Genomic DNA, 12,349 nt, shown 5'->3' on the forward strand with positions numbered 1-12,349 from the left:
ATTATTCATATATCTTTTATTACCTGACTTAAAAAGAGGTGTAATTTTACTTATTTTTAACTCTGATGGGAAAATCCCTTTTTGTATAGTTTTATTAATTAACGGTACCAAAACAGGTATTATGTATTCTCCAAGATTATGTATGTCCCTAACCGTAATATCGTCATATCCAGGTGCTGAGTTTATTTTTAGTTCTTTTAACATTTCTGATATTTCCTCTTTATTAGTTAATGTTATAGAAATAGAACTATCATTGTAGACTTCATCAATAGAAAAAATCTCGTTTGATAGTTGAATCTCCGTTTCCAAATCTTTAACTATTGATTCACCGACCTGAGAAAAATATGTATTTAAATTATTTGCAATGTTAAGCTGAGAATTAATAATGTTATTTTCAATTATTAATTCATTAATTATTACTTTAGATTTTTTATTTTTTATTAAGCTGTTGATAAATGCCCATTGCTTTTTAACATTATCTCCAGCTAAATTCCATTGGGTTTGAAAATACCTATTTTTAAAAGCACGTATTTTATTATTAATTTTATTTTTTATGTTTTTAAATTCAGAGATAATAGTTAGGTTTTCGGGTTGGTTAATTTTCTTTTTTTATATTTTATCTCTTTTTTGATAAGCTCAAGAAGTTCAATATTTATCCAGGTGTTATTTTTTCGTATTCTTAATTTTTTTGTATATTGAGATTTATTTTTACATTCATTAATTAAATTAATTAATTCTTGAAAAGTTGTTACGTTAATGCTTAATATTTTTTGTATAAATAAGTTTACAAATTTTTTATAATCTACAGATTTGACTTCATAATCTACTTTTGGTTTATAAAATTGCACAGGTGTTTTAATATCAAGCAATATAAGTTTGTGATCTGAAATTGCATTTTCTTTAACATTAACTTTACAACTTAAATTACTACTATAATCGCTAAGAACATGGTCTATAAGAGATTTTGATAAACTGGTAACTCTAGTAGCGCATTCCTCATTTATCGAGTTATTAATTTTAAAATTGTTTAATGCTATTAAATCTTTGTACTCTTTGGTTACTTGCGAAACATCAAGCAAATTAATATTCATATCTCCAACAACTAAATGATTTTTAGGGTGAGTACGCATAATAGATTCTAAATATGGGAAAAAATTACCACTATTAACAGTGGGTGGTTTATATATAACACTTATTTTTAAGTTTTGTTCCCCTAAGCTAATACATATCCAGTTTATTAACTCACCCTTCCTTGATTTCTCAATTTCACGAAACTTAATAGATTTTTTCACATAAATTGACACACCACCCCCCCTACCAGTTCTGCAGGCATGAACAGCATTAAAACCATCCAACTCAAACAGAAATGTTTCATTTTCTTCTAACCATGTTTCAGCTGCCAATAGTACATCCCAATTTTCACTCACAACCAAACACTGCACCAGATCCAGTTTATTTCTTATACTTTGTAAGTTCATGTAAGCAATTTTTAGTTGTTCACGAGGCCTCGCTAGTTTTCCAGCTGACTTTTATTATTGATAAGGAGAACTTTTGAACTTTCGTCTTTCCTCAAAAAGATATTACCATCGCCAATCCATAGGAACTTAAAATTTTGATCTTTCTTAAAAGCCTTAGCTGCCATGTATAAATCAAGATTAGTTTTTGTAAGTTTATGATTGAGAAAGATTTTATTATCCGTAGTATATCCCAAATCTGAACTTTTTAGGCCAAATTTCTTTTTTGATTTTAAAATTTTTGTTTTAGTTGATTCATCTTCAAAGATGACTTTAACAGGGTTATTTTTATTTTTATCCCTGCCCAATCTATAAACAGTAAATTTGTTTACGTTTGGGACATCAAGATAATTGGCAATTTTATTTACAATTTCAGGTAAGTTCTCGTTCTCTTTGTATGGGATTCCTTGCACCAACAAATTGTTTTTAAGTTCCTTTTGTTCATTTTTATTTAACTGTTGCTTAATTTGACCAAGTTCATCCTGTAATTCCTTATTTATTTTAAGTTGATCATCATATTTAGTTAATAAAGATCTGTACTCATTTTCCATCTTTTCCAATTTTGCCATAATATCGGCCAGAGTGTAATCCCTCTTTCCACGTAAAGCAGAACTAGGTCCATCTTTGGTGTTACATTTGCCACAGAGCCACTCGTCCTTGGATTTGCTTAATTTGACATAAGTTTTATTTGACATAGACAAGCATTCTCTATGCTTCCATATGTTGCATCTGTCACATAGTAGTGCTTTTATCATCATCAAGAACGTCCTTAAGACATATGTCGCAAATTTCAGTCTTGGTTTTTGGCATTTTAATACTGCTAAGATAATCCGTAAATCACGGCAACTCCGCTCGAGATTCCAAATACTATGTACCCGATATCGATGTGATCGACGTTTAAAAGCGCACGGGTCGAAGTTCACTTGGCAATAAACACCGTTTAAATTTTGGTGATTTGAAGGTAAAAAAGAAGTTCTTAGGCACTACAAAATCAGAGTTATTGTTCTATATACGCTAATGATCAGATCTATCGATAGTACAGTATTTAAATGATACTATTTGACACTAAATTTGAAAAATCTTTGTAGAACGATTTACATATAAACAGAACTTAACCGTTTATGGGCATTGTTCACATTATGGAGATTATATTAAAAATAGCTAAAATTAAAATAAAAGGTAACTACATTGTACTTTATTTATGTTTGTATTTATTTATAAATTTATTTATTACAGTTTTAAGCATTATACAAAAGTTTCATTTAAAAAAAGATGTAATTTTTGTTTGCACTTTTTTTTGCGACAGGTTTAAGGCTACAGCCTTTTCTTCTAAACCTTAAAGTGTAATAATGTCCTTTATGTCAACATAGTTTTGATTGGCCCATTGTGTGACAATTTTCAAGGCTGCAAGAGCCTCCAAATGAGTATCTTTTTTTTCTTTAAAAGTTAATATCTCGCAGTCACTATCTTCTGAATCATTGCTATCGAGATTTTCCTCCACTGCGTCTGTATTCCATTCCTCAATGTCTTTGGGATTATAATCAATCTAAAAACAATCATATCTCAATTAAATTCTAAAACTATTACGGACTTTCTTCTTTTAATTTCCAAAATTCGAAAATTAAAAGGAGTACCTAGCACTAAATAATACCTGTTCAATTGTTTGAAGCAATGTAATGGTTTCATTAACTGCAGCTGCTCTAACATCATTTTCCCACATCTCTTTTAGTCGAGCTAAAGGTAGGTCATCCTCCTCCAAATTTTTTCCCAAAATATTATTCCAACATTTTGAAATTATTGAAGGCTCTATTTTTTGCCAGGCCATATGCAATTGCATAATAGCATCTCTTAAAGTTATAACTTTTAGGGTCTCACCTACTCCTTGACCCTTTGATACAATTGAACTTAATAGGCTTTTTCTGTAAAATAGTTTGGTTATTCGCAAAACATTTTGGTCTAATGGTTGAATTAATGGTGTAACATTTGGGGGCATGTAGACAACAAAAATGTGTCCATCAGAAGTTTTTAATTCTTCTGCCGGTGGATGCGAAGGGGCATTGTCTAACAGGAGAACAGCTTCTAAAGGAAGGTTTTTGCTTTGTAAAAATGATTTAACCTAAAAACTCAATTTAGTCTTAAAAAAATTAAAAAGCAAACAAAACTTTCACTTACCTCTGGAACAAAATGCTTAAAAAACCAAGTTTAAAAAATTTCCTGCGTCATCCAGGCATTTTTAGTGCTTTTATAGATGACTGGATTATCAAATCCTTTAAAACATCTGGGTGATTTGCTTTGCGTAGTACTAACGGCATTAGTTTGTGTGATCCTGTAGCATTTGTGCACCCCAAAAGAGTTATTCTTTGTTTAGCTATTTTTAGACCAGGCGCCGTTTTTTTCAAAAATTGCAACATAGGTTTTATCTGGCAATAACTTCCAATATAAACCCGTCTCATCTGCATTATAAATTTGACCTTCACTAAGATTAAGCTGCTTCTTCTTTTTTCTTAAGCCATCAATAAAGGGATTTACAAGGTGAGGCTGCGAGGACAACTTTTCCTTATTAGGTCTTAAACAACTTTTAGAATTTTTTCTTCTTTATTTTTAATTGCACAAATAGTTGATTTTGCTATTTGATATTTCTTTGCTAGTGCAGTAACACTCATACCATTTTTGAGCTCTTTCAAAATTTTTGATTTCTCATAAAGAGTTAAACACTTCTTATTAATTTTAACCATTTTAAAAGGCCACTGCGCAAGATGCGACACTCTCTCTTATCTAATAAACATCAACTAAATGACCAAACAACGTTTCAAATGCGTAAACCCAATATCCACTAACAAGCCTAGACAAGGCTACACAAGATTACTAAAGATTTCTAAAAATTCACATTATCGAAATATGGGTTTGTTCACACTATAGAATTAACATAGAAAAATATTGGTGTTCACATTAATGAGTTGTTCATAAAATCGTAAGTTCACGTTACCGCGAGTATACTGTAATTTACTAGAAGCTGTGAATTTTTTGCCTGATCACTATTACAAATTCAAGTTGTTGTAATGCCTAGGTGTGAATTATACATCTGTGTGTGTTAGTTATCACTTATGATTCTTATTTGAAAGAAACAAATAAATTTAAAAACCTTAAATACTACAATACCTAATCTATTAACACTTAACAATCTATGAAAAAGGACTATATTATAATACCTACTTAAATTCCTAGAAAAATGAGGAGAAAATATTATATTTGTTGTGCACATACTTTGTACATTCTTTGCTAATTTTTGTTTGTTTTTTAGTCGCTTTGACTCAACTTTTGAACATTATACATTGGCGCAAGATAAACTAAAGATTTTAGGCAATACTTTTGAAATTATTTGGTATGATTAAGTTACCTCTAGCTGTTATCTAGCTATTATCCTTTATAAATCCTTAACTGACTGACTGAGTTAAGAATTTATAAAGGATAACAAGTTCTTTTGAATTTAAAAATGTTCTGATAATATAAACTTTGTAAATTAACTTTTTAAGTCTATTTGCCAGATATTCAGTATGTATATGCCATTTAAGATTTTGATCAATGAATATTCCAAAGTCTGTGAAACTTCCTTTTTTTCATAACTATTTTCAATTGAAAAACATGAATAATTCGGTTGGTTTACCCCAGTGAGAGAAAAAGCAATGTAATTTGTTTTGCTACATTTAGGCTCAATTTATAAGTTTTCAACCAGTTTTTTATTTTATTCAGGCCTTCTATAGCATACTGTTTTATTTGATCCCAGCTCAACCCGTTAAAAAGTAAGACAGTATCATCTGCATATGAAACAATGGTTCCATTTGTTAGTTTAATATCCAAGAAGAGAATTTAGGTAAATTATAAACAAAATGGACCAATTATAGTACCTTGTAGCACTCATATTTTTATAATTTCACTATTGGTTAATATATTATTGACCTTAACAAATTGTCATCTATTTTGTAAATAATTTTTCATTCCGGTATGTAGTCCCGTATCAAATCCATTTGCCAGATCAATAAAAACACCCAGACATTTTCTGTTACTGTTCAAATGGCTAGTGATATCAGAAGTAAGTTCGCGTAAAGCATTTGTAGTACTACGACCTGGTTAAAACCAAAGTCAAAAGCCAAAGTCAAAATATACTTTATTTGCTAAGTTTACAAACTTATGCTAAAAGCTTCCTAATCCTAAAATTTATAATACTAGTCATTATTTGGTTATACAGGATACAGGATAAAAACAGGATACAGAATCGATTTTGTTTGTACATAGAAGCATATTTTATATTATCAAAGAAAAAACTAAAAAAGGAGAAAAGAAAAGGCAAGAACCAACATAAAACAAGAATAATAAAAAAATCTGATCAACAGTTAATTTTAAATATTAAAATGAGTCGATAAAATACTCTTCAATGCTGTAGTAAGCTTTTGGTAAGATTAATTTCTTTAGTTCTCTCCTAAACTTTTTAAGGTCTGTAACAGTCCTAATCGAAACGGACTTAAAAAAAACGAAACTAACGGACTTATGTATGAGTGTTGCAGTCTCCAATATAAAGAGTGAGAAAACTGTTAAAATTCTTTCAGCTACAAAAATTCCCAACCCATATTGTTTATCTGATATAATTTCGATCTTTTAAACTCTTCTCAAAAATTTTAGCAAAACATGTAATTTGGCTAATTGGACGTTAATTACCTATAACATTTTTAGGTCCTGATTTGTGAATAGGGGTAACAACTGATATTTTGAAACTAGATGGTCTATTCCCTGTTTCATAAATTTTGTTTATTATTATTTGTAGTAGGGGTTTATTTCCTGGACAAGTTCTGTTTTTGAGATTTTGAATATGTTTGATTAGTTCGTTTTTAGTAACCGGAGATACAAACACAGACCGACTGCTGAAAGTTTTTTGAAGGCATAGGATATTGTTGAGTTTTGGAATTTTCTTTTCCATTTCAATACCAACATTTGTAAACTATTGGTTACAGAAGTTAGCCATTTGAAAGTCATTTTCAAAAGCTTTCCCGAAGTGCTCATCAACTTTAATATGACACTTATCCAAAGTTTTTTCATTAGTAGCATCTTTTATAATTTTATAAATTTTTTTTCATTTGTTTATTTTCATTATTTGTTTCATTTTCATCATTTGTTATCCAATTTTTATTTTTTTTGTGCTTGAACACATTATTTCCGGAACAGTTTATATGTTTAGTAAAAACTTCTGAGAAAGTTATCATTGCTGTTCCAAGGTTCTTAATGCTTTTAATCATTGTCCAATCTTGCTCTGCTAATAGTTTTTTTTGGTTTTTGATAATTAACAGATATTTTAATTATAATATTTTCTTCAGTATTACATTGTATGTGTGCGTTATTTCTGTGACTGCATTTTAAGCTAATATTTAACAGTGCCAGAAAATGATCTGTGACACAGCTGTCCAAAACAAATGGTTTTAGTTCCAAGTTATGATTATTTCTATATTTTTAAAATATGTGATCTGTATTGGTATATTGGTAAGTATCTGGTCTGGTAACTGCATTAATATAAGATAAATAGCCCATTTGAGAGATGATAGTAGAATACTTAATAACATCAACATCCAACAAGTCTATGTTAACATCTTCAATAAATATTTCTATTTGCTGATTAATTGTACCTAGAAAGCCAGGAATTTTAGAAAGCTATTCCTTTAAGTCCTGAATAAAAATGTCCTTTGAAATTGGAGGTGGCTTATACACTGCAGTTATACTGAAATGAATATCCCTTACCTGGCATAAAATTCTAGTTAAAGTTATCTGTGAATTTGGAAGTATTGTTGTTGAAAAGGTGGGTTCTAATTCTGATTTTACAAAAACAATAATACCATAATTTTTATTGTACTTGGCCTCATTGTAAAAAGTTACATAACCTTTGATGTTAAAATTGTCCATAGACAATAATTGAAAACATTTGCTTAATACTATAATATCAGTAAATTTCAAATTGAAATTTTCTAATAAAAGAATTACATTGTCGAAATTTTTCTTAGCACTTCTAATGTTCAGGTGTATTAAGTTAAAATATTATTTTTTACATTTATATTTTTATGTAATGTATTACAGTTCATGGTCTTAGTTACTATGTAATCTTTTTCCATATTGTTTAGAATATTATCATGATCAATATTAACTATTATTCACCGTAATTTATTTTTTCCTTAACAGTTTTAAAGAAATATTTGGCTGACGGACAGTTGGTATCTACGGCTGTATGCTCGACGTTATATTTTAAATTATATTTTTGATTCGCACGACTACAATTATAGCACTTTTTATGAACACTCTTACAAGTTTTAACAAATAGTTTTATTAATACAGGTGTTACTTTTGTGATTAAAACCCTGGCACTTATAACATTGAGAAAAGGGATATACTCATATACGGCGCAGCGGTTTCACCCTACACATATAATTCCAGAATTCTTCAGTTTCGAATATGTTTCGGGACTACACTCCAGAGAAATTGTCGAGTATTTTTTTTTTTTGAAGTTTTTTTAAGTAAGTCACTTAAAGTTCGTCTTGTTCTTCTCTTCTTCTCTTCTCGATTTTTGTTTCTATACTTTTCATCATCCCCTCTCCTATATATCCCACTACTTTTATGCGAGGCTTCTTCTTTTTTGGTATGTCAGCAAATAGAATAATTAGAATTTCCTAATGCGGTCTCTACCGCTTTTTGTAGTGTACTAATTTCCTTTTTTGAGGCACTTTTAATAATAACGTTTCCATTTTTTGTATTATTTATATTTTTAATTTCAATTTGTAAATCATTAGGGTTAATTTTTTGTTCCAATAATTGCAAGGTGTTCTTTGAATTTAAGCAATTTTTTTATTTCAATTTAAGCGTTGGTAGTTGAGAAGGTTTATTTTCTTTATTTTTGTCCTTTTTAACAATGTTACAATATGTAGCTTGTGTTCATTTACTTCAATTTTAAGTTTTGATACTTCTAACTAACAAGTAAAACTAACAAATACAAATCAGCTTTAACAGAAATACAATATAAACCTAAAGAACACAATACTCCTAAAAAGCCACAGTAAAGTGAAGAAATTCCTCAAATGAGTAAAAAGGGTCGGTAATTCTGAAATCTTTAACTTTATTTTTGAATATACAAAGTGGCAGAACCCTTACACATTTTACTCCGTAGTGTGAAATTCCACTTTTTGATCTGGAGAGTCAATGGAAAGGTGGAATTAAGGGAGTAATTATTTCTGGTAAAGTGGGTATCAGCATATGTTGCATAGTCAGTCACATTTTCCATAACATATAATAGGCACACTAGAATAAATGCACAGGGTAGAGTGAGAATTATCAATTTTCTGAAGTGGGATTTACAACACTCTCTGTAGCCCAAACCAGCAATCACCCTCAAACATCTCCTTTGCAATGCAAATATCTTAAACATGTGCACCGAGTGCACCCCGCTGATAAGACAGTATGTCATTATAGAATGAATATACTTTTTGCAGACCTAAGACTTTTGAAAATATAAAAATCAGATGTTACATCTTTATAGTCAAATCTTTTTAGAGTAGGCATACAATAACCATTTATCTCTGAATGTTAACAAATGTAACTTTATAAGCTTTTATATAGGGATTGAGCGTGTTGAATCTAGCTATTGTATAGACAGCATCCAGTTGTAATTTGACAGTTGTGAGGGATCTTGGGGTTTTTTGGGGACCTTTGACCAAAAACTTTCCTAAGACCAGTACTCAGTTATAACTTCCAAAGCTCTGCAGATGTTTGGTTTTATATTTAGATCATGTAAAGCTTTTTCCCCTAATTCAGTGATTCTGCTTTAGTATTCTATTTAATTATTACTAATTATTACTAATTATTGCTTTAGTATCCCCACTTGGAATATGCCTCAATGGTTTGGTGGGCATTTTGATGATGAAAAGTTGGCAGCTGTTCAAAATAGATTTGTGAAATATTTAACCAAGAGATTTGCTATTCATGTGAACTTACAACCATTTTACTTGAGGTATAATAGATTTTTTTAGTAGAACACTATACAAAAATAAAATTAAAACTATTAAAAATATACTTAACAAAAATTAATTCTTTAAATAAAAGACTTAAACAGATCTCCTTTAGCTAAATAATAAATTAAACGTATCATAAAAGTTTGTACTTACTGTTTGTAACCAATAGAGTTTCTGGTGAAGTGGAATTGGCACATTCAACAATTTATTCTTACAACTTGTTTAAAGTTAACCCTTTTAAATTCAAAACACAAAATAAAATCTATTGAGAGAGCCTTAAATCTTCATATAATTCAAACATATACAAACACATATTAATATAAATTATGGGTATTGATGGGTACAGAATGGAACAATTTATTAGTAACAACAGTAGAACAGGGGGAGTGATGGCATTGGTAAGATCTGATGTACGTTATAAAATTAAAAAAGTTTTGTTTGTTAATAGTTTTATCTGGTTAATGTCTTTGGAGTTTTCTGTGTGTGACGTAAAATATTTGTGTTCTGTGCTATATCATCCACCTAAAAAAGTAGAAACCAATTTTTTAGATTTTTTCTCTGATATTTGGATGAAGTTAGTAATTTTGGTGGAATTAATGTCATTGTTGGGGATTTTAACTTTGATCTTCTTAAAAATACGTTTTATAGCAACAAAATAAAAAATATAATTTACACAAATGGTTTTACACAAATTGTGGAAACACCTACCAGAATAGCTCCTACAAGCCAGACACTAATCGATTTTATAGTCACCAATGACAAACATCTGGCGCACAGGGTACATCTAACACCTAAAATTAGTGACCACTCAATTTTGTCTATATCTCTTAATCAGGAAAATAAGCCAACTATCAGGACCGTTAAACATCAGATCGTTTAGAAACTACGACTCGCATCTACTACAAGAAAAACTTCTTGCTATTGATTGGAACAAGAATAGCTCCGACATAAATCTACTAGCTGACTCACTGATCACTGATATTAAGATTATTGTATACCAAATGTGCCCCAAGGTTCAGATTATCCAGAATCAAAAATATGTGGATAAAAATGGATAATGTCTGACATTAAACAAATGATGCGAGAAAGTATCTCTTTCAAAGAGCCTGGGAAGAGTATAAAACTAAAAGAAATATTATTGAAAACAAAATTAGAGTAGAGAGGGAAAATTTTTATGCAGAATGCATAGACAAAAACAAAAACAATCCTAAAGAATTATGGAAAAATCTTAAAGCTCTACTACCAGGTAAAAAGCATGTTTTGACCAAACAAATCAATTTCAACGGGAAATTAGTCAGCGATGAAGCAAACATTGCACAAGAATTTAATAAATATTTTATAGAAAGTATACACATTATTGTCACCAACATTCCACAGTCACCAAATGTAATAAATAATGGTACCAGAGCCTCTGAACCTAGTAAACTATTTTCCAAGTTTGGTCAAGTATGAATGAAAAAAATTAAAGAAATTCTTAAATATTTAAAAAATGTTGGAGGTGGAGAAAATGGCATATCTAAGCAGTAGTCTTGTGTGATCTTATGCTGTCGGTGATCGTGTCTTGGATGTTATTAACACTTCTTGAAAAAATGGTCAAGAAAAAGTCTTCCCGGAATCATGGAAACTGTCTACTGTTGTTGCTGTTCCCAAAGTACCATACCATCAACAATGTTATATATATCATTACTCTTGGGATTAAGACCCATGTGTTTAAGTTATAGTTAGTAGGTATATTGCAGTTAATTTAATTTTGTTGAATATATGATTATCTTGTTAAACTTTTATAATTGGGTTTTTATATCATATTAATAGTTATTTGTTTTTACTTTTTTTCTTTTCTTTTCATTCTTTTAGGTTTGTTTTGTGTTTTTTTTCTTTAAACTATATTTTTCATTATTTTGCAACTGTTTCCTGTTATTGGAGTGCAAGTTGCCTGTTGGAAATAAAGGCTTATTATTATTGTTATTATTATATAAATTAAACTAATTAGGAATTAGAGGTGATGTCTTGAACTGGTTTGAATCTTATTTGCGTAATAGAGTCCAACGTGTGAAGTATGGGAATAGTCTCTCTCAGGTTCTTAATGTTGTATTTGGTATTTCCCAGGGAACAGTTTTGTTATTATATATAAATGATATGGTAAAAGTTATACAAAAATGTAAAACTCTGTTATTTGCAGATGACACAATGATTTATATAATAGAAAACGATATTGATCAGATGGTAACTGATATAAATAGTGACTTAATCAACATTTTCAGCTGGCTTTGTATCAATAAATTATGTTTAAATACAAGTAAACCTAAATTTTGCCTTTTTACAAAAAAATTCAAAAATAATCTAATAAATATTGACAATGTAAACATCAGTGTAGGTGGGGAGAGTATTTTTTATGAAAAAGAAATAAAGTATTTGGGTACAATTTTGGATGCAAATTTTAATTTTATCGCACATGCAGATTACGCCATGAGAATTTTTTTTAAGTTGGGTTTATTAATAGAGTTGGAAAAAAACTTATCAATGCATACAAAACTCCTGCTATATATTGCTGTTCCCCACTTGCAGTTTTGCTCCACATTATTGTTCAATCTACCTAAATACAACGTGAAACAGTTTAAAGTAATTCAAAATAGAGCAATGAGACTAATCCTAAAATGCAATCAATACATTCCTGTTATTATTATGTTAAGTGTGCTAGGTATGATGTCTGTCAGGCAAATGATTATCTTTAGTGTGTATGTATTTATTTTTAAATTAAAACAACGTCTACTACCCACATATATCTGTGATAAAATA

General features: G+C 29.6%; 1 protein-coding gene across 1 annotated transcript in view; it reads left to right on the top strand.

Annotated features, from left to right (window-relative positions):
• Nucleotides 1-12,349, top strand: part of LOC126742036 (magnesium transporter NIPA2) — a 40,563-nt gene that overhangs the window by 6,620 nt on the left and 21,594 nt on the right. The window lies entirely within an intron of this gene.

This window comes from Anthonomus grandis, chromosome 11 (assembly GCF_022605725.1).
Source record: "Anthonomus grandis grandis chromosome 11, icAntGran1.3, whole genome shotgun sequence".
Taxonomy (NCBI): Eukaryota; Metazoa; Arthropoda; class Insecta; order Coleoptera; family Curculionidae; genus Anthonomus; species Anthonomus grandis.